The 27,408-nt window shown below is 42.4% G+C and overlaps 1 long non-coding RNA gene across 2 annotated transcripts in view; it reads left to right on the plus strand.

Annotated features, from left to right (window-relative positions):
* The window catches only part of LOC136996719 (uncharacterized), a 42,388-nt gene that overhangs the window by 698 nt on the left and 14,282 nt on the right, over nucleotides 1-27,408 (plus strand). Inside the window, exons 2-3 of one of the 2 annotated variants that reach the window (XR_010887676.1) lie at nucleotides 886-958; nucleotides 12,179-12,232. This is a non-coding gene — a long non-coding RNA (uncharacterized lncRNA). Of the gene's footprint in view, nucleotides 1-661; nucleotides 959-12,178; nucleotides 12,233-27,408 lie in introns of those variants that run through there. The other variant, XR_010887675.1, reaches the window with a different exon arrangement.

Raw genomic sequence — 27,408 nt, forward strand, 5'->3', positions numbered from 1 at the left:
TCTGAGGACTGTCTACACTAACTACACTGATACTACACTGATATATCTTCTGGAACAGTTTCTATTCCAGAGACATTTATATTATACGGACTCTTGAATTTCAGCACTGACTATGATTTTTATTGCGTGTAGGCAAGTAATCCAATTTCTTGCCAAAATTTCACAATTGTCAAATGGTGATAATAATGCCTATGTTGCAAGGATGATATGAGAAGTGAAATTCGTGTCTGAAGGAAAAGAATGTTTATGAGCAGCAAAACTCATTTTTTCCTACAGATATATATTCTACATTCTCCTACCTCAATATTCGCAGTTCCCTGATTCTCCCCACACAGCCCCAACTCCCACCTTATCCACACTTCTCCCCACACAACCCCAACTCCTGCCTGATTCCTTTTTGTACCTCTAAGCGTTATCAGCATCGGAGGCCTCAAAGCCTAAGGAATGTCCCAACAATCCCCTGCCTCCAAGCTTCCTTCCTGTCTGCAGGGGCTTTCTAAATTTTAAGTTTTCTTACCAGACCCCTCTCAAAAGTGAAGAGGTCTAGTAGCTCAGCAGTGTAGGGGATAACAACACCTCATACTTCTGTGTGTTTTGAGAAACTACTGGCTACTCCAAACCAGCGTTCCAGCTCAGGCTAGTTCAAAAATACAAATGCACCCATGGGCTTGTCACTAGCCCATCAAAACAGATCATTGTTGTGCTCATGTTCTGGCCTTTTCCTCACTTGCTCACACATTTAGATCTCTTGCATATACCCAGTTATGAGGAACAGGGTTGGTAGAGCCTGAGTGCATAGGACTCATTTCCTTGTGAAAGCAATCTAAGGAAATTGCTGCATCTGAGGTAAGACTGCCTGACAATGTATTGCTCTTCTGGTTACAGGTCACTTTCACCTCACAGAAGAGGAGTTCAGGAGATGAGAATTCCCAGAAGCAGACCGCAGAGGCTGCAAAAGGTGAGAGACAAGATGACACACAGACGCAAGATACAAGTCTGTCTGCCATGGCTTTTAGCAGCAGTAGCTGTTCTACTGTATGGGGTTAAGGAAGTGGAAAGAGATGGATCTGTTCCAGGTTGTCCAGAGCAGCAGATGATCCAGTTGGTAGACCCCACGAGGGAAAATAATCTGTGCTTGTCTTTATGAGCAGTATTGTTATGTTTTAGAAATAGGGAAAGAAAAGAACTGCCGAACTATTGGTGTTAGTGCTATTTCTTGTGGGGGGGGATCTTGTTACTATTGTTAAATATAGAAACCTTGCAATAAAGGTTGCAATAAATCTTTGGAGAAAGAATATATATTTAATATATAAAAGTAAAAATGTTATTTATATAATATTCAAAATCATAAAGTAAAGAAAGGAAACAAATTACAATCACGGCACATAAGAAGCAGCTGAAACACATTCAAATGTTCAAGACCGATCCACTTAATTATTGATCACTCAATTTGTTATTGTCATTTAGATGAGAATAGCTTAGATCTTAATCTTACCAGTGGATTAATGAGGAATCCATTAGAACAGGAAAGTGAAACTACAAGAGACTGCTATAGCCTCTTTCAAAATTTAATAAGTGAAAATTTAACAGCAGTGGCAAAATAGCCTATGTTTCTTAACAGGTATAAAGAGGATTTTATAATAATAATGAATTTAGTTCTATCAGCCAAACTTTGAGTTTACTAAGGGCTTGTCTTACACTGTATCCATATGGATACATAAGAGGCTTCCTAAAACCAAGAGTCTTTTCTAGACATAGATGATTTCAGCAAGTGTGTTGCCAGAAGGATTTATCACTGTATGGATTATTTCTACCTGAATACACAGAAACACCAGTTGGGTTTCAGTTAAAGTGTGTAGTCAGCAAGTTGATGGTCTCCCAAAATAAATATTAACATTTAAAAATATAATGTAGTAAGTTCACTAGTTAACTGAACATGGCCTCCTTTGAAAGCACACAAACATTGTCAAGTTTCAGAATCTTAGAGTATGATAGCTCTATTCTGCTTCCTCAGCTTCAAAAGAGCTTTGAATCTCTCTACCGTTGATATGCATGATGCTTTGTTAACAAATCAGAGGATTTTGTTCTGTGGATGAATGCACATTCTTATGTAACAAGGCATAAAAACTAAAAAAATAGTTATTAATAATAGAATAATAGGCAAGACAAGGAACTAATTCTTTTAGATATTGGTGTACTAATTCAGGGAGAATAAGAGACATTGGAAGTCTTAAAATAAGATCAAAATGATGACTTCATTAGCATGAATAGTTCCATATAATTAATGTAGAATTTAACAGAAAACTAGAATATTAATATGAGGATATTAATATATCCTTATTCAAATAAGGATAGGAAAAGGGAGGATGTTTTGTTTTGCTTTGTATAGCAAGAAAACATACATTGTTTTGGGGTGCAGAATATGTCGTAAATTAGACTTGCGACAATATACATGATAATAATGAAAGGAGAGAAGCACATCACAGCAAGGTGAGCTTACAGTCAGACCATGAAACCCAAGATAACAAGGTGGATGGTTATTTTAAGATCAACTAGCTGAAATGAAAAACTTAGTAGTAATAAGGCATTTTAACTACTTGGACATCTATTGGGAAAAGAGCATGGACTAGCCACAAGAATACGGCGAATTGGTCAATTTGCTTGGTTTTGTTACAGAGAATGCAGAAAACAACTAGAAATAAGGCTCTTAGTTCAGTTCTAACCAGTGAGGAAGAACCGGCTGAGAATGTGAAAGCGGGCAGTGTTTTGTGTGAGAGCATTTGCAAATGAGAGAGTTTGTTGTCCATAGAAAAGGAAGGAAAGATGATAGCTAAAAAAGACCAGTTAGACTTCAGGAAAGCTTCAAAAAACTTAGGGAATTAATGGCTAAGATCTCATAGGAAGGAAGTCTTAGGAAATAAGGAGCTAAGAAGAGGGACAGTTCCTCAGAAAAATAATTCTAAGGGCACATTTATCCCAATTTTGAGTAGAATAGGGATAATAGTAAGGTTAGCTTGACCATGACATGAGCTCACTATTGACATTAAGCATGAGAAGAAAATATAAATCAAGATGGGTCAGACTACTAAGTATAAAGACTAAAAGACTAAAAAGATGTCATGAGAGGATTAAACTGTCAGGAGACATCAAAGATAACAAGAATTATTCTGTATTAGTAGTAAGAGAAAGACAGAGGAGAGGATTAATACCCTACTCAATAGAGAAGAAAATCTGTCAACAAATGATAAAGAAAGCTAAGTAATTGTTGCCTTTGTTTTATCAGACTTCATAAAAAGATCACCTGCAAGCAGATAGTTAGGACAGGTGATGCCAAAATCTTAGCCCAGAATGGGGAAAGAACAGATTAGGAGCACTCAGACCATTTGAAAACATCTGATTTATCTGAGTCTGATCAATATGATCCAAGGATAATTAAAGAATTGACTGAATTAATATCAGAACCATAAACAATTATATCTAATAGCTCTAGTAGGATGAATGAGATGCTGAAAAACAGAAGAAGCAGCTGTAAATTGCTCTTATTAAAGAGGGAGGCAGAAGCTGAGAAATACAGATTGGTCAATTTAATTAACTTCAATCCCCAGAAAAATTCTGGAACAATTAATCATAGAAACTATTATTAGCACCTAGGTGATAACCAGGGAACGAGAGCAATCAGCGTGGACATGTCATAAATCGTGCCAGATAACTTGATTTTTTTCCTCCAATAAAGAAGAGAATTTAGGGAAAGGACAGAAGCAGATGACCTGTTGTCATGTGAGTGTCAAAAAACTAATTAAACTGACATTTTCATTAAAACATTAAAGAAATATGGTCTAGATAAATCTATTATAAGGGCTATACAGAACTGGCTGGATAGCCAGCAGTAGTTCACCCTCAGAAAGGAAGACTATATTGCTGGATTCCTAGAGTTTGTGTTTAGTCTGGTTCTGGTTGGTATTTTTTATTAACAATTAGATGATGGAATTGAGAATATGGTTATTAATCTTGTAGGTGACACAAAGCTGAGGGTAACAGAATTAAATTTTAAAATAGTCTTTACAATTTTGAAAAATGCTGTTTAAGAAAATAACAAGGAACATATTCAATAAGAACAAGTTGCATCCTAGTTCAGCACTTCATACTCGTATAAGTCAGCTGGTATAAACCATCACTGCCTTTCCTCTTCCCCTTGCTACTCATTTTCTCTCACACCACCTTATGCTAGCATAAGCTTTTCTGGGGCTATGTGGTTGTCTGTATGAGAAAACTGATTCACACTACAATTATCATCTCGGAGTTAACTGTAATCTGGAGCACTTACCTGATCTATTTGATCCTACTTTGGGTTACGGCGATGGATGAGGTGACCTTGCTAGATGTCTTAACAGCCCTGTTTTTCTGTGATTATCCCCTCATTAAAAAGAAGGGGTATATTTGATATAAAATTGACATACCAGTATGATTTTTTTTTTTTTTGGGCAACAGCACAATATTGTTGATTCTTGTTCAGATTGTGATCCACTGTAAATTCAAGAGATCTGTGTTCTCTGATCTTGATCTACTGGGTGGCTTAGTCACAGTTCCTTGATTTGCTCTGTTTCAGTTTCTTCAGCTTCTTTGAGAAGCACTTTGAAATCTGTGAAAAAGAATTGTTGACAGAACACTAAGCCATTGCTCTTTCCTGTTTGTTAACCATTTCTTCTCTTCCTTTCACTAAGTAATTTACGTTCTTTCTAAGATCCTTTGTAAACATATATATCGCATATGTCAATAGAAATGGTTGTCTAAAAGCAATAAATTCCTGTGACTAGGATGTTTGCACAAGAGCCTGAGGCTTGTTCTTGTATCTAACATGAGATTTATTTTTCTTTCTGTGAATTCTTAAAATATCAAAGTAGTGAAATCTAATGTTAATCCATCAAGAAATGCCAGGGCCCTGTGTGCACCAGTAGGCCTTAACTACCCTGAGCAGCTTTGTCTGGGACCTCTACCAGGGAGCTCTATTTAAGCTCTGGCCTGTGCCCCCAGTCCTCGCCTACGTTGTGGGCAGCCCTGAACCCGTGCTCAGCCCTGTCCCCCAGTTGTTGACTGGACTTCCCTGACTGACCATGGACCTGACTTGTCACCTCTCATTTCTCTGATGGTCACTGGACTGTCAACAGAACCTGTCACTGTCGCCAGCCCTGTTCTGCTTGCCTGCCTCGGTGCTGTGGCACTGCACCCCTGTTGGCAAGGTCACTGCCCCTCTCTGTGCGTGGTCACCCTTGGCTCCTGGATTGCTTCCCGTCGTAGAGCAGCCCCACTCTTGCTGACAATAAAAAGATTAAAAGTCAATTTATGTGAAATTGCTTCCACTCCAAAATAAAGCTGTATGTTCTTTTCTATTCCTAATACATCACTTGCAAATTCCCACTAACTTTCCTAAGTACAGCGGTAAAGGCAAAGCCTGAAGTCTTGCACATGGTAGATAACAGTCAATAACCATCAGAAGTTGAACTTCAAAGCAGAAGAACTGAAAGGCTAAAGGATATTTTCCTTAATTCTTATTCAGTAGAGCATTTAAGCACAGACTTATTTTCAGTCTGTCCTTAAATTCTCTGAATTTAAGTACATAAGTTAAGAGCTTTCCTCTGTCAACATCTAGCTATGTTTCTATACTTTAGAAATTTGATTCTATACATCAGTATGTAGTTACACCTATAGGTTTACTAGAAACTGTGCATCCTTCTTGTCATGTAAAAAAAATTTTTTTTTTTTAAACCCAACAAAATAAAATAATATTTTAAGCCTTGAAATGGTGAGGAGTATGTTCCTCAGGAATAATTATACTTACAGTTATAGCTGAATACATCAGCAAAGTTACATTAACAGTGAATCTATAATTTACCATGAAAGTTTTTTGCACAATGTAATAAAATTCTGATGTTTAGTTGTTTATTAGATTCTTTGAGCCGATGGGAAACTAGATTATTTGAAGTGTCAGGATGAATGTTTAATGCTTTATATATAATCCATGATGTCTCATACAAAATGGAAAAACAGATGACCACAGCTTTAGGAAAAAATCCATTAAATTGTGTGTACTAATGTTAAGACTTTTAAAAACAATAATCTGAGAGGGACTGCCATTTTCGTAATGGTTGGAGCTGGCCCCAGCTGACAGGGCTCTGAGCACATTCCTCCCTTCCAGTTTTGTTGGCCAAGTTGAGGAGTTTAGCTAGCTGCTCCTTCACTGCTAAGAGCTGTTGTGAAGAAAGCTAGATGCAGGGGCCTGCACCGTCTTTCTTTTGTGAGCTGCTGTTTAAGCTGAAGCTTTATCACTGGCCCTCGGCTGTGCTACATCCTAGCTGTGCAGCAGCTATGTCTGTGCCCAGTCTCTTACCTCCTTGGTTCTGGCCCTGATCCGAACTCACTGGCTTGGCTTCCTGGCTTGACCTCAGACCCGTCTCGTCTGTGACTTGCTGGGTGATCGCTGGGCTATGACTGACCCTGGTCACTGTCTCCAGAGCTGATCCTGACCTGAACTTGCTGGCTCAGCACCGAACTCCTTAGAGATGAGGTCACTGCTGCCTACCTTGTTAGCACGCTCAGGTCCTGGCTCTCCATCCCTTGCAGAGCAGCCAGGCCTTGCTGTCCACTGATACCAATCCATTATATTGGAGCTGATGCATCTCTTCAAAGCCTCGTAAAAAAGGTGGTATTTATTCCTATTTGACGAAAGAGACATGAAGTGCAATGCGATTGTGTCTTATAGTTCTAAGTTCATATAAGAAGCCTGTGGCAATCAGGAGTTCTAACTGAACCAAAAAACCTTCCCACTTCATTGTATCAGTAACTCTGTTTCATTTTCTCCACTCTTCCTTTGTCTGTTCTTCTCCCACCTTTAATAAGCATTTCTTGGTCAGCCGTGAGTGTTACAGTCTTGCAACATTGACCATGCACTGGAGACAAAGGTTTGTTTTGTTCCCTCAGCTTGGAACTTAGCATTTTTGTAGTTTCATGTGCTTGATCTGAATAGTGAGGAGTTTTGAATTCCTACTGGTACAAACATAGATACTCAGAAAGAAAGGGGAATTGCTTAACTGAGATAGGAAGGAAAGAGTGCAGCTGGATTGAAAGAAAAAGCAGTAATGAGGACAAGTTTTGCAAAAAGTTGTGATCAGATGCCTATTAAAGTACTGCTGTTTATTTACAGGGATTTTTATTAAAAGAACATAAACATTATGTGCAGGATCTTTGATGGTCTGATGATCTTTGGAGGTGCATATGGAGTCAGAGTTAGACTCGGCAGCAAATTTATCATTCATATATGCTTAAAATGGAAGCTGGGTTGAGACTCCCCTTTAGCTGTCATTTCTTGTCTGAAGGATGGTATTTGGCACAGTATTGCCGTCTGGAGTATGCTTTGAGCAGTCAGAATGAGACTTGGAATAGCCACAGTGCCAGTAGTTAACAGACTTGGGGCATGAATGTATTCAAGTCATGCCCGCAGAAAGCAACAACTTTTCTACTGCTTAGGCCTGTAAGCCAGAAGGCTTGTTTCTGTAAAAAATAGAAGCTGGAGTGTCTTTGGCTTTCTAGTGACATCCTAATTCTTTCCACTTTGCACCTGGCCTTCCTGCTGTGCTCCTTGGAACCCGGGAATTAAATCAAATGTACTTTCCTTTCAAAAATTAGGAAAATTGATTCTATAACCTAGATAATTCTGCAGAAATGTACCTACATATTTTTCCCTCTCTCTCTCTCTCTCTCTCTCATTTTCCATGTTTTTTCTGTTGTTAGGATGGCTTTGGTACCCCAAGCTGAGTTCTACTAAGTCCTGAAATTTTCATCTAGTCTTAAGAAAATTCTTCCCTTATTTTCCATCTCTTAAAAAGTAACCAAAACCTTGATCACTGGCAAAAGCAGTGGACCTACAAACAGTGCTGTGCTGCCCATGGTAAATGCTGTTTGTTTACTCGTTTTATTTTATTCAGTATGAACAAGGGAAATAGATTGATCAGTTTTGATTTCCGTTTTTAAACACTTCTGTTGTACTTCAGTGTAAGGGACATGGGCAAGGGACTATTGAATCTAGTCTTCAAAACTGTTTAATTTGGGAAAAAACGTCTAACCAAGATTATTTCCTTCAGTGCTAGTTTTGATAAATGTATTTCTCTTCACAAAACAGTTTGAGCATAAGATGCTAATTCAGAAATGGTTTTTTTTTCTCTTCCAGTTCTTTCATATATAACTGTTATAAATGGTCGCATACAGAATAACCGTTGATGGTTCTCTCTCACGTTTTGGCAAAAAAAAAAAAAAAAAAAAAAAGCATTTACCCTCCAGGGGCACCAGAACAAGACGCCTCCCAGCAAATCAGTAAACAAGTCTTTCCTCTTGCATGCTGATATCAACAAGTGAAATAATTAAGAGCCAGTAGTTATATTGTCATTAGTCCCCTGGGTTAATATTTAACCCCCTCAAAAATGGACATGCTTATAGATATTACAATTTTTCGTGTTGAATTATCTACAGTATCTGATATGACTGCATCGCTGAACATTTAGTTCACATTTTGAAAATTACCTTTGCAATCAGAAGTGCCTACAGGGCAACCACATGGAAAAATTCAGTCTGGTAAGCCGTACTCAGTACAGCTTTGTTTCTGATTACTACAAATCTGGTTTAATAGAAATTCTGCCATTAGTTATGCTGACTTTCTTCCATTTAGTCAGTTGCTCACCTATATTTTTTATGAATTTGAAGAAAGGCTTGTGGTACTGTAATTGCTGATTTCCTCTCAAGGGTTTTTCTTCAGAGAAAGATGAAAGGCTGTTGTGTTTGTCATATCTCTCTCCCTGTCAGCTAATTTAGCTAGAACATACGCTAGACAATACTGAAAAAAACTAAATGTCAACTTGAAACATTCAAAATAGAAGCTTAGAAAGCATATCATATTTTCATGTTTTTTAATCTGAAGGACTGAAAATAATTATAAAGTACCGACGGAAACTTGTTAGATGACAACCGGGTGAACCAGCTTTTTGTTGAATCACATTCCTGTCATTTGTTTGCAGTATCTGACTTATTTTTTCCCTTACGTAAAAAGCTGCAGTATTAATAGACACAGAAACAGTTGGATGTAAAAGCAAAGAGAAAAAGAAATATCATTAGTGTGTGAGATTTGCTTTGAGATACAGAAGATTATGGCTAACAGTTCTGCATCTGGAGGCTGAGTATGTGAGAAATGGTGATACATTTCATTTTAGGTTCATATCTTAAATGAGTAAAGGAATTCTCTGAAAATATTTGGAGCTTGGGGAAAATATTTTTTTAAGATGAGTGTGAAAAAAGAGTCTAATATAAAATAAATAAAATGTTTCTGTAAGAAAATTAAAGTGTCCATCCAGATGTTATTTATGTATTCTTCCTAAGCTTGAAGTATCTTGAGAACTAACTGAAAGAAGAACAAAACTGCTCTTTTCACACACCAGTAACTAAACATCTTATGCCTTAAAGTGCTTGATGACATTCACGCCCTTCTGAGGCTGTGTCCTGTGCTGTTTAGCTATTTTTCAATTTTCATTGTATTTTCAAGGCATTTGCTTTATTTCATGTCCAGCGCCAGCACCATTTTATTGTTAATATAACAAAAGGAATTTCACAAACCACCCAAACTCTTTTTCTGGAAGCTCAGTCTTAAGAGCACTTTTTTCACTCTTTCCTCCCAAGTCAAAATATTACAATATTAATATAATGCACACTTACAGATGTTTACAACCACAATAATTAAATAGACTTGTTAACAGTATTTAACTAGTCTTTCAACTGGCTGCACCCAGATGGGAGGTGATCTCTGACTTACCTATAGGTAGACTACAAGATACTTCTCATACTGTTGTCTCAGAAAAAGAAGAACCAAATCAGTGATGAATTTGATTGTCAAATTGAATTTACAAGAATTGTTAGTTAATTCATGTTTGGTAGAGTTTAACTTTACCCATTGCTGGTATACACAGGACTTATATGATTCTGTAAGTCTACACAGAAATGCAACGAGAAGAATTTGTGCTTTCCAGTTTTGTTCTATCAAACCTTATTAGAAATTCTTTTAGTTTTTGCTTATGAAATCTGTCATCACCTGTCAATCAGAGATGGAGGACAGTAATCAGTGTAACAAATTAGTGGAAGGGACGTGTATTCTTTCTTTTGTTTTAATGTGTTTTGTGTTGTGAAATTTTTCTGACACTTCAGATTTTAAATGCTAAAGCAGGAGACTAAGTGTTCATGAAAAATTTGTATATGAATTTTAGGGGTTTAAAAATATGTTACAAAATTTACAATTTTAAAGTTTGCTGTTTAAGAAGATTACCTGGTAATTGTGTGCAAACAGCCTCATTGTTCTTCAGCTTAGATCAAAAGCAGCGCATAACATGGTTAACAAGCAAAGATTTAAAAAATCAAGAGATGCAGATGTCGATTCATTCTGAATGAAGATCAGTTTTAAAAAATACGAGTTATTTCCCTGAATTTCATTTCAGATTTAAAAATCACCCATGAAGAGTCTGAGTAGCACAGGTACAGTAGCAAGCACTGACATAGCGGCTTATGCAACATCAGTTAAAAAAACACCTTGCCTGCAATAGAGGCTTTCCAGGCCACCAGACTCGGGAGGAAAACTTCAGTAACCAGAGCAAGCTGAAATCGGTAAAAGGAATATCAGTCTAAAATACAGACCTTTACTTTTGTACAGTGGTACCACCACTGGTTATTAATACAGGGGAAAAAAACCCAACCATCAACTATTGTAGTAATACATAAGGGGAAAGTTGATTTGTAAGCAAATCAGGATTCAAATTTTCCACATCTTTAAAGGTGAAAATCAACACCTTGAATGGGTCTATGGAGATTAGGTAATGCATACTCCAAAAAGTTAAGTGAAGTATAATCAAAGTACTAGGTTAAAACTTTCTTTTTCCCCCGCACATGAAAAGGATACATTTCTAAAATTGTAAGGTCAAGTAACTGAAGTTTTTCTAGTATGACTAGGAAAGAGTTAATTTTAGATGAACACCTCATTAAACGAAAGCAGAGTGTTTATATTAGTTTTGTCATTTCAGTAGTAATTCAAATTGCCAAGCATGAGAAGGGGTGGGTGTTAAGTGCTTGAGTAATAATAAATCCATGATCAAAATGAAACATAGTGTTTGCATATGGGGATGACAGTGACATGGTGAATGTCTCTTGGCCAATCAGAGACTAGTACAAAATAATAATCTTGTAGAATTTGAAAGCATTGTGAAAGAGTGGTGACTATAATGCCACAGTCCATATGTGTTTAAAGGTGACTGTGATGCAAGAGAACTTTAGATAGTACCTGTGAAACCAAGTTGCGGCCCCTGACTTTCATCTGCAGATAAAAGAATTTGATGCTTCTTTTATCAGCAACTCAAGACTGAGTTCTGTCTTAAATTCTGAAATCTTATTTCTGATTATGAGACACTCTATTACTACTTATAAATCTCAGCCTGAGAGATTCTGAACACTTGCATCTTCCCTAAACTTCTGTGTGTAGTTTGCCTTTATTATGAATACTGCAGTGAAATGTTGTAATATATAACAAAAGGTAATTCCAGTCTCAGAAACAAGAAAAAAGGTAGGAAGGAGAACTATTAGATTATCTGATCCCTGGTTAAATAAGTTTTATAAAATTTGTACTACTCCATTCCATTGTGGAATAGTATGTGATGAGACCAATTATGTCATACTATAGTATTATCGCTATGTATTTTCATGTCTTGTGATATTTAGGAAAGGAGGTGTTTAGTGTCTCAGCTTTTACAGTGATATATCAGGAACTCAGCACACGTTTTACTTAAAGGTTTCCAATCCAAACATGCTTGCAACAACTGTCTTGAAAATGTGAAGCTTAATCATTCAAGAATTAGACCGCAAAAAGAGATACCCAGATTTATTATTTGGCGTGTTTTGGTTTGGGGGAAAGTGAATTATTGGTTTTTAATCATCGGGCTACTGGTATTGTAATATGTGTGTGCAAAGAGGCACAGCTGGTTTTTTTTCTTACACCATTATATCAGAGAAGAAGGAAAGAATAGATCAATACCATTAGGAAAATATGCCAACTTTGGGACCAGACCAACCAGAGTATTTAGTTCTTTCAATTCTTTTACAGTTGATGAACGGAGCAGACAACAGGATTAGGCCAAATCACACAAGCTTTGCTCAGGTGAGTAGTAACTCTTACCTTTTATCATCTCAGGTTTGAATCAGGGTTTCTCTGAAAAGGTGAAATATTTAAAGTTCTGTTAGATACTTGTATCTTTTATTGACCTATAAAAATATTGGAACTGCACTTTTAACCTTTCTGTTGAATGTAAGTAATATTAAGCGTTATTTTAATATGTTGAATTCATTTTTTACTAATCCACAAAAGCAGATTCTGTAAAATACCAAATGGCTCCTCTTCTAGTGTACACCATGTTGAAAACCACATGGTTCATCACACAATGAATTCTGACTTTTATGCTTAATATGCTATAGTTCTTATTTGTAGTCTAGAACTGCTTTCAGCTTTGCCAATATTTTCTAGCATTGACTCACTGAAGATATGCATTTATAAATGCATATTTATTATTCTGTAGAATGTCATCTCTTTAGAGTTTATTTTAGTAAGTTATGGAGAAAGATGGGTATGCTCAGTTTTTCCATGCAAGTTTATGTGTTTCATAAAGTCACAGGAACACCACACAAGACAGAGGTCATGTTTAAGTTCTTTACTGTTTGCTATTGATGGTTTTATTTAACCATTTTGTTAAAAAGACTAGATGGAATAATGAGCCCTCTAGTGGCTGTTGACCCTCTTAAATACTCATTGTAACGCTCTTGATTTAACTAATACAAAAAAAGAAAACCCTCCTTTCTTTTTCAGTAGCAGCATGATTTTTGTTGCTTTAACTCTTGGGATGTTGTTACCACTACTCTTATACACCTAGGAAATGGAATAGTAAGAGCTGGGCTGCTTCTTTTTAAGGCATGAAAGAAGTACCAGTAGAAAGCAGATTCAGAATTACGTCTGCATGATACATAATACTCTCTCTAAGGAGAGTTTTGCTTTAAAAGCAAGAATAGATGTCTGATTCTGCAAAGTTTTTATTATAGAGAAAGCTCATATCCTTGCTTTCATATTAATGAGTTAAAATCCAGGGAGCTTCTGATGGGGCAGCCTGGTGGTCTTTGCTCTTTCCAATCATGCTTTGACTGGCAGACGTATCCAAAGAGGCAGGAATCCAAAAAAAAAAAAAATTTTTTTTTTGGTTCCGCTAATGGCAGTGGCATTTGGTCACTAGGAGCTTGGCAGGGGCCTAAACTCATCAAGCATTTTTTAGTACTTCATGTACTGATAGAACAAATGCTAGAAAAAGTTGTGTCAATGTTCATTCTCATTTCCTGCCTTGTAGAGTGGACTTGAGCTGACACTGCCACAGTTCAGGGTAAGCAACTGCTTGAGAAAGGCCAGGCAGACAGCATTTTGTTGGATAATTCTGAATAGGTCACTTTGCAAAGAATTCTGTCATGGGAGACATGGATAGAGCCTTGTTTTGCATCTGAGTACTCTAGCTATCCAGCTACAGAGGGTCCTGCAGGGAAGGAATAGGAACTAAACTTGATTTCCTAACCTCACATCCGCAGATGAAGGAGAAATAGGGGATGGCAGGAGGGAAGGGCAAGACTGAATCCCTGGAACAAAGGGGTGTGTAAAAAAGGCAAAATAAAAGAAATCAGGTAATGAAAGTGACAGTGGCAGAGGTTCTGCAGCAAGGAGAGGAAGGAGGGGACAAGAAATTGCATTCCCTCCTCTGTTAGAAATAGAAGAGGGAAATAGATTCAGTATTTCTCTAATGAGGTGGGGTAAGAAGGATCCAGCTCTAAACAGCAGCAGTCACCAGACTGAAATTCAGTGATAAATAATTTGGATTAAGTTTTCTTAAAATGTGTAAGGATTGCATTTTTGGAAAGGAGTTGTCATGAAAATGTAAGATGTTTTGCTTAGGCCTATGGAGCGCATAGTGTTTGAAGGAAACAAGAGAATATGATTCTGATGCAGATTTAGTATCTCTGCCTATATTCCCTGTCTCAGGATTCAGATGAATCCTGTAGTCAGTGGTTCCTGTATTCATACTACAGCAATGGATGTTTGCTAACAGTTTTCATTAATAGAAGGGATTTTTCTTTTTTCAGTCCTGCTGGGCTGTGATTCCTAGATAGCTCAGTTCCTTTTAGTTTCATTCAGTCTGTTTCATGAGTCCAGGAAATATTTGCCGTAGAGCTCTCCAAATGTATCAGGGCTCAAGGATCAGGTACACGTGAGCGTTTGATTGATGGTATGTGTCATGCTTCAGAGCTAATTGATTTTTGTTTTCTCCCCTGGTTGATTGCTAGGAAGACTTTTTCCACATTCTCAACCTTGAATCTTCCTTTCTCTGTAGCACAGTCTTGTCTTCCTGCCAGGATATGGGCCAAGGCTATGGTACTCAGTACAGGCATTTTACCCAGTGGGTCATACCGGACTCAGTAACTGATTTTTCCCTTTAGAAACTATGACAAATGGTGAAAAGAAGAACCCAAATTACTTTCTTACAGCAAAGCATTACTTAACAGCAGAAACAGGGAAAAAGAGATTAGCAGAAACTGTTTGTAATGTAGTCCTGCAGAATTACACCACAGCCAGGTCTTCTCATTTGTCTTGGTGATCTGTGAGCAAATCTGTGGAATGATTCAGTTAAGCCAAGTTATCTACCAACTACTTCAATCTGCAGCATAATCAGAAACTCTCGTGCAGGCACAAAGTGATCAAGCATCCACAGGAAACACTGAAACTGAGAAAACCCAAGATTACTTTCAAACCCACAAAGTGAAGCCGAGAGAGGAAGTGGGGAAAGTTAGGGACTTTTCCTATGCTTACAGTTGTACTTACACTAGATGAAAGTTTTTCAAGCAGAAGGGTAAAATTTACACGGATGGTTCCCTTTCAGATATTTCTACAAGGAGAAGGATCAGTAAGAACAACGTGAGGTCAGTTTCTCCCTCGTCTTACCAAGTCGTGATCCTTTCTACCCCTCTTCCTTCTACTGAGCAATGACGTAGACTTCTCAACAAAATAAATGACAGGGATGAAATGAGCACACCTTTATGGCTGTGCAGTACCCAGTCCAAAAGAAATAGCTGGGCTCCATCCAAGCCAGAGCATGACTGGAAGCATACCGCAGCAATCCCAGGGCCATATTTAGGCAGCTGGAAAGGAGTGACCAAGAGAGAAATGGTCAGGGGAAACTATATGCCTGAATACCAGCAGGTGGCAAATTCCTGAGCTAAAAACAAGGTGTGCATCTACAAAAGGACCGATTCACAATTCAGACAGCTCGACCATGTATCTTGCTTTCCATCACCACCAAACTGCATTTAACAAACTACCCATCTGTCTGATCTCATCTCATCGACTTAAGTCATGTAGGCATCTGTACCTAAGCTAGGCATATTACACCTGACCAGTCTACTTGTAGATGTGATGAATCATGTGCTGCCGGTACCCGTTTCTTACTGTTGACTCCAAGAGGATTACTAGAATGACTAATTCAGTAGAGGATTCCCACCAGTTATGGCTTATCTCTTAGTGCCTTTGCAGGGGTAGACCTGAGGTATATGACATAATGCAATCAGCTGCAAAATAAAATGAATCTCATGTGTACTCTTAACATCTCAAAAAGGGTGAGAAATTGCACCATCTCCTTACTGCATGCATTCTTCCCTAAAATCTCAGGTGGTTATGGGAAACAAAAGAATAATATCGAAGCAATCTAATCTGCGGCTGTAGAACTAGCTCTGTATGTGATTCTAGCCAAAGATAACTAGAGACAGTTGATAACTTCAGTGGAAGTTTCTTTCTGTATTTTCACATTTGTGCAAGAAGAAAGGAAAAGGAAGAGGAAAGCAAAGCAAAACAAAGCAAAGCAAAGCAAAGCAAGAAGCCAGAGAAGCTGCAAAACTTACCTTGCCTGTGTTTAGAGATCTAATTTTTTGTGTAAGGGCTGTACAACTTTATCTCCTCAACTTCTGTCTTCCCTGGTATGTTAAAGAACATAGAATGGCTTCTGGAAAGCTTCCAAAACTTGCTTAGGAGGTGGCTGTTAGTGTATAATCCAATCCCATCTAATTTAACTGGCCATGTCCTTTCATTGAAATTCTTCCGATTGCTGGGGCATTCCAAGCTGTCGTGGCCGTGGCCGTTGCAAGTGGGAGGGGCGTTAGATGAGGGAGGACAGAAGAGTTAGTCCAGGGTGCTTTGGTATCAAAAACTGCAAGCAGGAAGCACGGAGATATAACTAGGTGCTACAGTTGTAGGAAAGCAAGTAGCTCCAGCCGATCATCCGGAAGGAGCCAGCCTCCTTTTCCTCCACCAAAGACATCCACAGACAATTAGGGCATGCTGATTTCATGCATGCTGTTCTTCAAGGATTCAAGGCCAAAGAAATGTGTTGTCTCTCCTTAGCTAAAAAAATGCAACGTGGGTTTGTGGAGTCACCTAGCTTCCCAGATTGGGAATGCAGGAGTGACTCACTTCGTAGGAAGAAAATTGAGGAATGGCCGGCTAAAAGGGCATAATAAAAACCCTGCAAAAAAGGGCTTCATTTGCGATCTTTAAGCCACTATGCTTACATTCATATTTTGATATTGCAATGTGAAAGTAATTCAATCCCACAGTGGAGAAGTTAGCTTTTGGGGTCCCAGCTGCATCAGTAATTTTTCTCACTCTCTCTTACTGTGCTGCTCAGGAAGGTTTCTGACCCACAGAACTTGGTCCAGTCTCTAGGCTCCTTGGCCTGAGCCAGAAAAGGTCCTGCAGTACTGGGATGGCAAAAAAAAAAAAAAAAGAAAAGAAAAAAAAAGGTGCTATTCACAGACGTATTCCATGATAACAGAGCAAAAACCACGAGAAAGTTGTATTTGCAATCTAGGAGACAGCACACAAGGAAAGATGAAACCATCTGAATGAAGGAATCTGATAAATATCCTCCAGTTCTATGGACTCACAGGAATGTTTTGCACTTTGTTAGATACAGCTAAGGCCTTTCAGAGCCCACGGCATTTCTTTTCCCACAAGGTTCTTCTGCTCCTTCCTGACCACCTTCTCCATTTCCAGTGGACCCCTTGCACCTAAACTTGACCAAGGCAGAGGCCTCAAGGCTGCTCAGTCAAGACATAATGAACATAAGAGCCTCACGGCTGGGGGGAAGAGATCCAGACCAGTGTGTGCTGGACAAAGAAAGATACTTTTAACATCTGTGTCTTGATCGATCACTTCCTTTGCAAACTTCTTGTTTTGCAGTTACGCTCCTAGCAATGCTTGTTGCCAGCCAGCATGTCACAGGCCCAGGTTCTTAATCGCTGGAGAGCCCGGGTACGGGCAAAGTTCCCACTTGGCGCCTGCACTAATACACGCGCTGGAGAGGTTTGCGGTTCACGTGCTGGACCTGCCGGCTCTCTTTGCTAGCAGCACCTCACCCGAAGAAAGATGTGCACAGGTACCTCTTCTCTCTGCCGTCTCACAGGATGAATAGACTCAGGGGAAGCAGGCAGACCTCCCGCGGTTAATGGTGGTGGCCTGGCTTTCCTCTGCTTCCTGTGGTGGTTATTTCGCGCTGAAAGAACACTTTTCTTGTACGCTGACCCATGGAGAAGAAGGATGTTGTGCATGAGCATCTTTTCCATTCCCGGCTAAACAGTAAGGATGTTGCTAGCAGCTCAGGGAGCTCCAAGATGCTCTCGATAAAGCCCTCTGCATGGCAAGAGCTGCTGCTCATGACAGCGGGCTCTCCAGAGCTGTTTCCCTTGCCTCTTCAGGCTCTGTAGCTCCCAGGAGGCGCCTCTGCCTCAGCCTGACTGCACGTCCTGCCCTTTCTCTAGCCTCCCTCTTTATAACACTGAAATGCAACCCAGGCTTGGGAGGGGGGAAGAAAAGGGTTCCTCTTCTCTCATCATACCGCAGGGAAGAGGCAAGAACACGCTTGTTGCATTCGAGCGGTGTAGCAGTGGCCCCAGGCTGATGTGGACCCTGCTGAAGGGCTGGGCCTGTTTTTTCAAGCACACTACCACTCGCACCGGGCGTGAGGCTCTGGGCGAGTTACCTGACATCTAAGCAGTTTGGAAATCAGGCGGAGATTCAGGCCTGCCTCTCGCTGTGGAGAGGCTGAAGGAACTGGCTCCAAGCAGCAATGTTACCTTATTCTTGGTGGCTTGTTTGGACACTTTGTGCACTCCCGTTTTGCAGGCAATTTTGATTGATACATTGTTGTTCAGCAGCAGCCTCTGCTGCCCGCTTCAACAGTCTTCTCCAAACTTCCTTTTGACCAGTTGATCCGAGAAGCCCAGAGGACAGCACCGAGCATCCTTTATATTCCACGTATCCATGCCTGGTGGGAGGCTGCTGGACTCACCTTGAGAGCTACGCTCACAACATTGCTAGAGGGCGTTCCAGCATATGCTCCAGTGCTGTTGCTCGCTACGTCGGATGTTTGCCATGCAGATCTCCCGGCAGAGGTATTTCTCTCACTGCCTTCCCGGCTTCTTTCAGTCTCACGTTAATTTATCACTCCATTAAGCACCGAAATACTGTGCTCTCCTAAGCCATTCAACACCGGCATTACTAGGGCACCCTGCTGGCATCTCTTCCCTCTGCAGTTGCCACAAGGCTTCAACCTGAAGGGCAGCAAGGCAAGTAAATCCAAAACAGGCAACCTAGGAGATGCTCAGTGTCCTCCCTTGGAGCACTGGAACCTCGGGTCGCTTCACAGAGCTTTAATCCTAGAGGTGTTCCTTAAACAAGATGCCCTAAGTTGCCCTGCCGACCCACTACAATCTCGCCTTTAAGGCCAAGAAGCAAACTTGTTCTAGCCTCTCCCTTATTCAAAGCATTCCTCAGCTTCACTGGAAAAGGCATTCATCTTTGTGGAGCAGAACACAAATTTGGGGGGGGCTTACGGCTGCGCTGTCTTTTCTCCTCCCACCTCAGGTACGAGCTTTATTTTCTGAGCTTTACGGAGAAGTTTTCAGTGTCCAGTCACCTAGCGAGGAGGAAGGGAGAAAGTTTTTCGAGGACTTGCTTGTCCAGCAAGCTGCTAAGCCTGCTGCACCACAAAAGAAAGCAGGTGAGGCTATTCTACAAACACAGCGTTGCTATCTCTAGCTTAGCAGCCACTCGGCATTTGCTTTGGTAATAGATTTCCTGGCACGAAGGTTTACTCTGCTTGTGTCTGAGTATCATCACTTGGCTAACCTTTTCTGGTTGACTGAAGCTTGTCAGGCACGGGAAGTCCTCCTGCCTGTGGCATCACCACCTGAGCCTCGACTGCTGACAGAGGAGGAAGACAGGCAGCTCGAGGAGCAAGGGGATGAGACATGGCCAGCGGTGCCTGCAGAGTCCAGTACACCCCTCTCTACTGGCAAGTCCTTTCTTCCTTTTTTCTTTTTTCTTTTTTCCTTTTTTGGATAAGGTGCCAATGACATTGATATCTTCCCTCTTGTCATGGCATACCTGGTTTTGGTGATGCCGGTGGCTTTATGCCAAAGGCATTCCATTTCCAAATTAGGCGCAGCATGTGAGGTCAGTCCCCAGGACAGTCACTCAACGTGCTTATGAAATAAAGCCCAGCCACAGAGCTTGGCTCACACTGTAAAACACTGGCCTCGATGGCCCCGCAACGGCTAGCTCCTCAAATGTAACATGTTGTTTAGAGCAGTTGCTGAACACTGCACAAGTTCTTATGGTAACAGGAAACAGTGAGGATTTTTCCTTTGCTTTTGCTTCCTTTTTCTCTTCCTCTCCCTCTTGCCTTCCTGCCCGCCACCCCCGCACCAAGTAATTGCCGTCTGTCTGTGAGGCTTAGGCAACCTCTGCTTTTGGAACACAGGGGAAGGAGAGCTTGTGTGGGAACAAGAGAGAATTCAGGGAGAAAGATAAGGGGGCACACGGGAAAAACAGTACGTGGCAGCCAAAGCACATCACCCTTTTGCAACATGAGTAACGAACTAGCTGGTGAAGGCCAGACAGTTTGTTCCAGCTGCACGGCGGAGGAGGGAGCGATATGGAGGTATCACGGTCCGCCCCTGACCACAAAGGGCTGCATCCCAAAAAATAATTGCTGCTCACAGACTAACTGTTGACCTCTAGTACCCCCAGCCTCATTATCCCTGCTTACCATATTAAAAATCACGCCCTTTGCTGCATAACGATATGTAAATAAGGGGGGGCATACCCCCAACAACTGCGCAAATGGCAATCCGGCCAATGAAGTATGTCTGCCGCACTTCCACATCCCACCTTCAGCAACTATAAAACAGAGGATAGCTCACTAAAGTTTTTGGAAGGGAAGAAAATTGAACCGCCGACCTGTTCACTGGAGATTGCTGACGAGCGAGCCTCCTTCTCCCCTCCCCCAAACAGGGACGCCTCTTTGGTAAGACTTGCGCCTCCGACAAACGTTGGACGTTACCCGGGAAAATATATTATTATTGAAAGCGCTTAACTGTTAGTTTGAGCTCATGGAAAGAACATTTGTAGCAGCAAGTGCATTTATCAACGGCAATTCCGAACCTGTTGTATCTGTCGCTTTAATAAAATCTTATTCTTTTTACTTTGCGAAACTGTCTCAGGGAAAGTCCTCAAACAGGGGGGCTCTGGCAGGCAAACGTAAATTATAAAGATAAGGAAGGGCCTTCCGTCCCTCCCTTTCACGCGACAGTAAATTGGCGTAGTCGGCAGGATTGCCATGGATAAACTGCTGCATAAATATAAGTGTGCACCATCCCAAGCAGGGAAAGAATGGGCCCATAAATTTTGGAAAGATGAAGATAAAGTGGTAGAGCGAATAGAGCAATGTAGAAGCCAGCAAAAGATCAGGAAAGGTAAAGGAAAAGGAATTGTTTGTGCGGTATTGGGGGCTTGCTTATCTTGCGCGCAGAAAGAATATAAAGAGTCCCCTCCCCCCGAAAAAGTTGCAGACGCAGAATATGCCGCTTTAAAATCAGCTAACGAGGTGCTGGAAACCTCACTAGCCTTTGAAAAGGAGAATCGAGAAAAATTGGGGACACAAGTAAATGGTCTCACAGTTGAAAACCAGAACTTAAAGACAGAAGTTAGGGAGATGAAAATGCTGCTAGCTGCAGCAGAAAGGCGAGAGAAGCAGCTGCAGGCAAAATTAGACTTACTCCTAAATCAAATGCCATCCACAGTCTCGGCTCAGCAAATTCGTAAATTAGTACGCTGCGCTGACCCTGAGACCTGGGATGGGGATATCTGGTATGACAATGACGATAATGACGATTTTCTGGAAAGCTCCGATTGCTGTACTCCCACCCCAGAGCCTGTGCCAGTACGACCACTGATTAAAACTGAGGTTGCAGCTGAGGGAGAGGATAACATTCGTACTACTGTACGCTCAATCCCTTGGTCCCCGGCTGAATTGGCCAAGCTGCAAGAAAAGTACTCTAGACGGCCGGAAGAATCTGAGACCGAATATGTATGGCGAGTCTCCCTCACGGGGGGAGATCGTATCTTGCTGAGTGAAGGAGAGGCAGAGGGCTACTGGGGCCCCGGAGTATTTCTAACCACCCCTCTGGGTGACCAGAATTATTCATTAACTGCCCGAGCTGTCTATTGGGCCGGTGGCATAGACCCGCAGGAGCGAGGGGACCCCCTTGTTATCAAGACTTCTGGCTTCTCAGACCTTGCTGCGTCTGTGCAGAAGGCAGCCTGCATACAAGCAATGCATGAGAGGGAGGCGTTAAGGAGATCTCCCATGCTAGCTCCAATTGATCCAGCAAGGTTAACCCCCCTTATCCGCGGTCTCCCTGATAGCCTGAAAACTTATGTGGCCAATGCTCAGGATCGCATACAAACCGCTCGCACAATGAACGCTGGCGCAGCTGCTGCGCAGCCCCCGCGAGATCAGGCTCATGTGACCACCTGGAATGAATTTGTGCAAGAAATAATAAGTTACGGACGCCGTATGGGCTGGATTGGAACTAAGCCCGGAGGATCGACTGAACCTCACAGGCGGGTCCGTCAGGTACAGGCTCGCAACTTGCGGCCTGAACCCCACCAGAAATTCGACAAGGAGCGTAACGACCTCTGGCGCAGAGCACTGGCACTGGGAGTACCGCGGCAGTTACTGCACAGCACCCCCACGGCTGACCTTCGGGCTCTGGTACAATCTCTGAGCCGAAGGATTGATGCGAACAGGGGGGGGGCCCTGCCCATAAGGCACGACCCGGCCCCTGGCAGATCCGAGCCCTCAGCCCCGCAACAGGACCTGATTGACTTACCAGATACCCCATCAAAAAACGTGCAACCCCGGGGAGGGCAGTGAGCCACCCTGCCCGGCGGGTGCTAGCTATACAGTGGCTCCCTGATAAACACCGTGACCCTGTCATTGCCATTCCCCTAGGGCCTAGGAAAATTTTTGTGAACTTCCTCATTGATACAGGGGCACAGATGTCTGTAATCACCAAAGAGACAGCAAAACACCTGGATCTTAAATGTGGCCGCCGTAGAATGAAATTTACTGGTATTGACGGGAATATAAGAGAGTGCCCTACAGCAAAGATTACATTGTGGCTCCCGGGTGAGCGGAGATTAACCCATGCCGAGGTACTGGTTGGTGCTGCTAATATTAACATTCTAGGATATGATTTGTTGTACGGCAGGACTTGGAAACTCCCTGACGGGTCAGTCTGGAGTTTTGCTGTGCGGGGAGGAGATGAAGCAGCACAGCTGGATAATGACAACCAGCCTAAGGCCATAAATCTATTGGACACATCCATGTCCTTACCTCCCTCGGGAATTACCAATGTAAGACAATACCCCCTACCTGCAGCAGCACAGGCAGGAATTGACGGGGTGGTAATGGATTTAGAAAGCAGGGGTATTATCACTCGTACGCACTCCCCTTATAATTCCCCTGTCTGGCCGGTAAGGAAGCCGAATGGGCAGTGGCGACTCACAATTGACTATAGGCGATTAAATGCTAACACTGCACCTTTAACTGCTGCTGTACCAAATATCGCGGAACTGGTAACCCAGATCCAAGGAGCCTCCCATTCATGGATGGCGACCCTAGACGTAAAGGATATGTTTTTCATGATCCCACTTCAGGACCAGGACAAGGCCCAGTTCGCCTTCACCTGGAAGGGAGTGCAGTATACATTTAACCGACTACCCCAGGGGTATAAGCACTCTCCCACTATTGCCCACAACGCCCTGGCAAAGGCCCTAACTGACATTCCCATCCCCAAAGGAATCACCATATACCAATACATTGATGATATACTGATAGGGGGGGAAGACCCCGCCAAGGTGGAACAGACAGTGACGAATGTGAAAGATAGGTTGGAGGCTTTAGGACTGGACATTCCCCCATCCAAGTGCCAGGGGCCTGCACAGGAGGTTAAATTCTTAGGAGTTTGGTGGATTAAGGGAGCTGCCTCTGTTCCCCCAGATACCTTGAAGAAGATAGAACAGGGACAGAACCCATCTAATGTAAAAGAACTACAACAGGTTTTGGGAACTATTGGCTACTGGCGCAAGCATATCCCAGGTTTCTCTATTGTTGCCCGTCCTTTGTATAACCTAATTAAAAAAAGGAAACTGTGGGAATGGACAGAACAACACACAAACGCCCTAAACTTACTGACAAGGGAGTTGAGGCTATTCCAACAGCTAGGTCCTATACACCCAACTGACCCTATCCATGTGGAATGGGGGTTCAGCGAACACGGTTCCCACTGTAACTTATGGCAAAGGGGACCTGAAGGTCCAGAGAGACCACTGGAGTTTAGTTCCCACTCTTTCAATGATACCGAAACGAGATACTCAGACCTCGAGAAAGGCTTATTGTCACTGGTACGAGCAATAAGACGAGCAGAACAAATAAGGAGAGAACAAAGTGTGATCATCCGGGGACCTTTCCGTCTCCTAGATGTAGTTCACAAGGGTATGGCACCCCCTGCGGGCATTGCTCAAAAACCCACAGTCCGTAAGTGGTATGCCTACCTGGAAGGTATCAGTGAAATTATGCCCATCACAGAAGGCAATATCAAGGTATCTAAATTGCAAAAAGATATAGACAGCACCCTATTATTCCAAATACCACCAACCACATGCTCCCCAATTCAGGAGGCACCGCTCCTGCAAGAGAACAGTAGTCTGAAGGGAGTGTGGTTCACCGATGCATCATCCTACAGACAAAATAATGAATGGAGGTATAAGGCTGTGGCACTGGAAGTGGCCACAGGGGAAAGGTCAAGTGAAATAGGCAAGGGAAGCGCACAGGTAGGAGAGCTTAGAGCTGTCCTACTAGCCGCACAGCAGGGTGCCAGCTATATCTACACCGACTCGTATGCTGTTTTTAAGGGAGCCACAGAGTGGATAGGCCACTGGGAGGCCAATGACTGGCAGGTAAATGGAACCCCGGTGTGGCAAACTGACAGCTGGAAGCAATTATTAGAGATAGGGAAGCAAAGGCCATTGTACCTTGGCTGGGTAAAAGGACATGACAAATCAACTTCTATCGCTGCCCAGTTCAATCAGCAAGTAGACAGCCTTACCCGATTACGACAAATCGATGTCACGAACGATGGCCAGGAGTGGGAACGCTTGCTGGAGTGGTTGCATGTAAAACGCGGCCACACTGGACGAGCTGATCTATATAGGGAAGGAATCGCCCGTGGATGGCCCGTATCAGTAAAACTGTGTGAACAGATTGTAACTGCCTGTTCACAATGCCGTTTTCGACTCAACAAAGACCACCCGAGCAAAGCACCTCCCCTGCATATTCGAGACAGGAAAACATTGTGGCAAACCTGGCAAATTGACTATATAGGCCCACTACGACCCTCAGGGGGCAAGAGGTATGTACTGGTGGGGGTGGAGGTCATTTCAGGAATTACCATGGCTACGGCCGTTGCAACAGCCACTGGGGAAAATACAGTCCGTAGCTTAAAGGAATGGTTTAGTGTACTCCCCCTGCCAGAGGAGATTCAAAGTGACAACGGGTCACATTTTTCGGCTATAATAGTACAAAACTGGGCCAAAGATGAAGGAATCCGGTGGGTATTTCACACTCCATACTACCCCCAAGCCAACGGTATTGTTGAGCGTACCAATGGACTGGTCAAACGATTTGCTAAAACCCATGAGTCTGGGTGGCACCTGCGACTGTCCAAAGCCATCTACCAATTGAATAACAGATGGAGCGGGGATGGTTGCCCGAAAATGAAGGCCTTTTGTGTTTCTGCCACAACCTCAGTGCCAAAAGCAGATGCCAAGCCAGGGCAACACCCGACTGGCTTCTATGCAGGACAGCCTGTGCTGGTCAGAATGCCCCAAATTGGAACTGTAGCAATGGTACTAACAACCCCCAAAAACCTTTATGCCTGGGAAGCAAAAGACAGTTCCGGGAAAAGACATCGGATCAGTACTAGATGGATAGTACCCACCTTCTAACATAAATTTCGCCGGTTGGACGACAACCGAGCATCTTTTCTTTATGTTTCCACAGGTATTCCACATGCCAGGAAATTGCATCTGGGATCAAGGACTCCCTTACACTGACTGGGAGTGCCCCCAAGGATTACTAATTGTTTGTTGCTGGGTAATTGTATTTCTAACGCTTGTAATTGTCTGTAGGCCAAAATTGTAATCAAAGCCTAGCTTGCACTGTCGTTTGTAACCCACTGTCAACATGAACCTAATGTTATATATAGGCCGCACCGAGAAAATATTCTTGAGTTTAACGTGTATATGCTTAATAGGTATAATGATAATCACATGTGTAAACCGAGAGAATAATTGGCAGAACAGTACGAGAACTTGTCGCGATCAGTTCCCTCATGATTTGAATGGTAATCTGATTTTAGCCTTGATAAGGGGCTTTGCAGCAATGCTTAACGAGTCCAGCATCACTGCTTGCCTGCCCCTACCCAAATCAGCTGAGGATCCCCTGCCTATGGGAATAATTCCAACGGATATAGAAACCAGTCTATTACATCTCTGGAATCAAAGTGGACCCATACCATTTGTAAATCCGCATGCCCCACATCAGGCACCACTAACACCAACTGGAGCTTTCAATTTCTCAACAATTTCCAAAACTGACTGCACCCTTAGTTGGAACTACACAGAGGAGCCTAATGGCTCAATGATCTGGAACCCAGGCGGATGGACTACACGCTGTAGTGCATTGCCTTGGGGTGCTTTAAATTCATGGTCTTGGGGACGTGCAGCCAACATCCTGCAATATACCCAGCCTGTAAACACGTCCTGGTGCATACAATGGGACGATGGAATGGGCCAGGGATGTCCAAAACAATGCCACGATGCTACACTGGCTGCAAATTGTCCTTATAGTTGCTCTTGGTCCGATCCTGATAGGGGCTTCATACCCTTTGATCATGGGTCCCCTTTTATTCCCACGTCAAATGGATCAACACTGTGGTCTTGCCGAACGGTGATAAATTGCTCCAACTGGGAACAATACAAGTGGGTACAGTATTACTGGTCAGTTTACACGACCCTAAAAATGGGCTGCCTGTGCCGAAACCACAGCGTGCCCTATGCATACGTAGGATCAGAATTCGCACCCCGCAATGACTGCCGCATCACCTCCGGCGATGCACCAGCAGGCCTAATTTGGGCCTGTAGTGATGGTCACATGTATACTACCTTATCTGCTAGACTACCTAACCCCCAATGTACACTAGGCATCCCCACTTTGTGCCCTGTATGGAAGAGGACCCCAGTCCAGCCCCACTGGTTTGCTCGCACAAGAAGGGAGCTGGGAGGTAAGGTTGAGGGGTGGCAGGACCCAGGAGCAGCTGTCCGAATAGCATGGGGAATGGAAGGATTTTGGGGATTTGGGTCCGCTACAGTACGAACGCCGTTGTGGATAAGTAAATTAGCCTACCAGGTAGAACTTTTAGCCAACACCACGCGAGACAGCTTGTCCTTGATCAACACACAATTGCAAGCTACGACTAAGATGGCTCTCCAGAATCGCATGGCACTGGACCTGATGTTACTGCACCAAAATGGACTGTGTGGCTACCTCAATCTCTCAAGCACGGACTGCTGTGTTTACATTCCAAACGTCACACAGGACCTCAACACCCAACTAGAAACCATACGACAGGTGGCCAAAGATACTCGCGAGCTCCGAGAGTCGATGAACAACAGCTGGCTGTCGAAACTGTTCGGCTGGTTTGGACTCAGTGTCACCAGATGGATCCAAAGCTTGTTACAGACTGGGGTTATCATTATCATTGTGGTAATGTTGCTATGCATTACTGTTAGCT

The sequence above is a fragment of the Apteryx mantelli genome, unplaced genomic scaffold (genome assembly GCF_036417845.1).
Source record: "Apteryx mantelli isolate bAptMan1 unplaced genomic scaffold, bAptMan1.hap1 HAP1_SCAFFOLD_72, whole genome shotgun sequence".
In the NCBI taxonomy this organism is placed as follows: Eukaryota; Metazoa; Chordata; class Aves; order Apterygiformes; family Apterygidae; genus Apteryx; species Apteryx mantelli.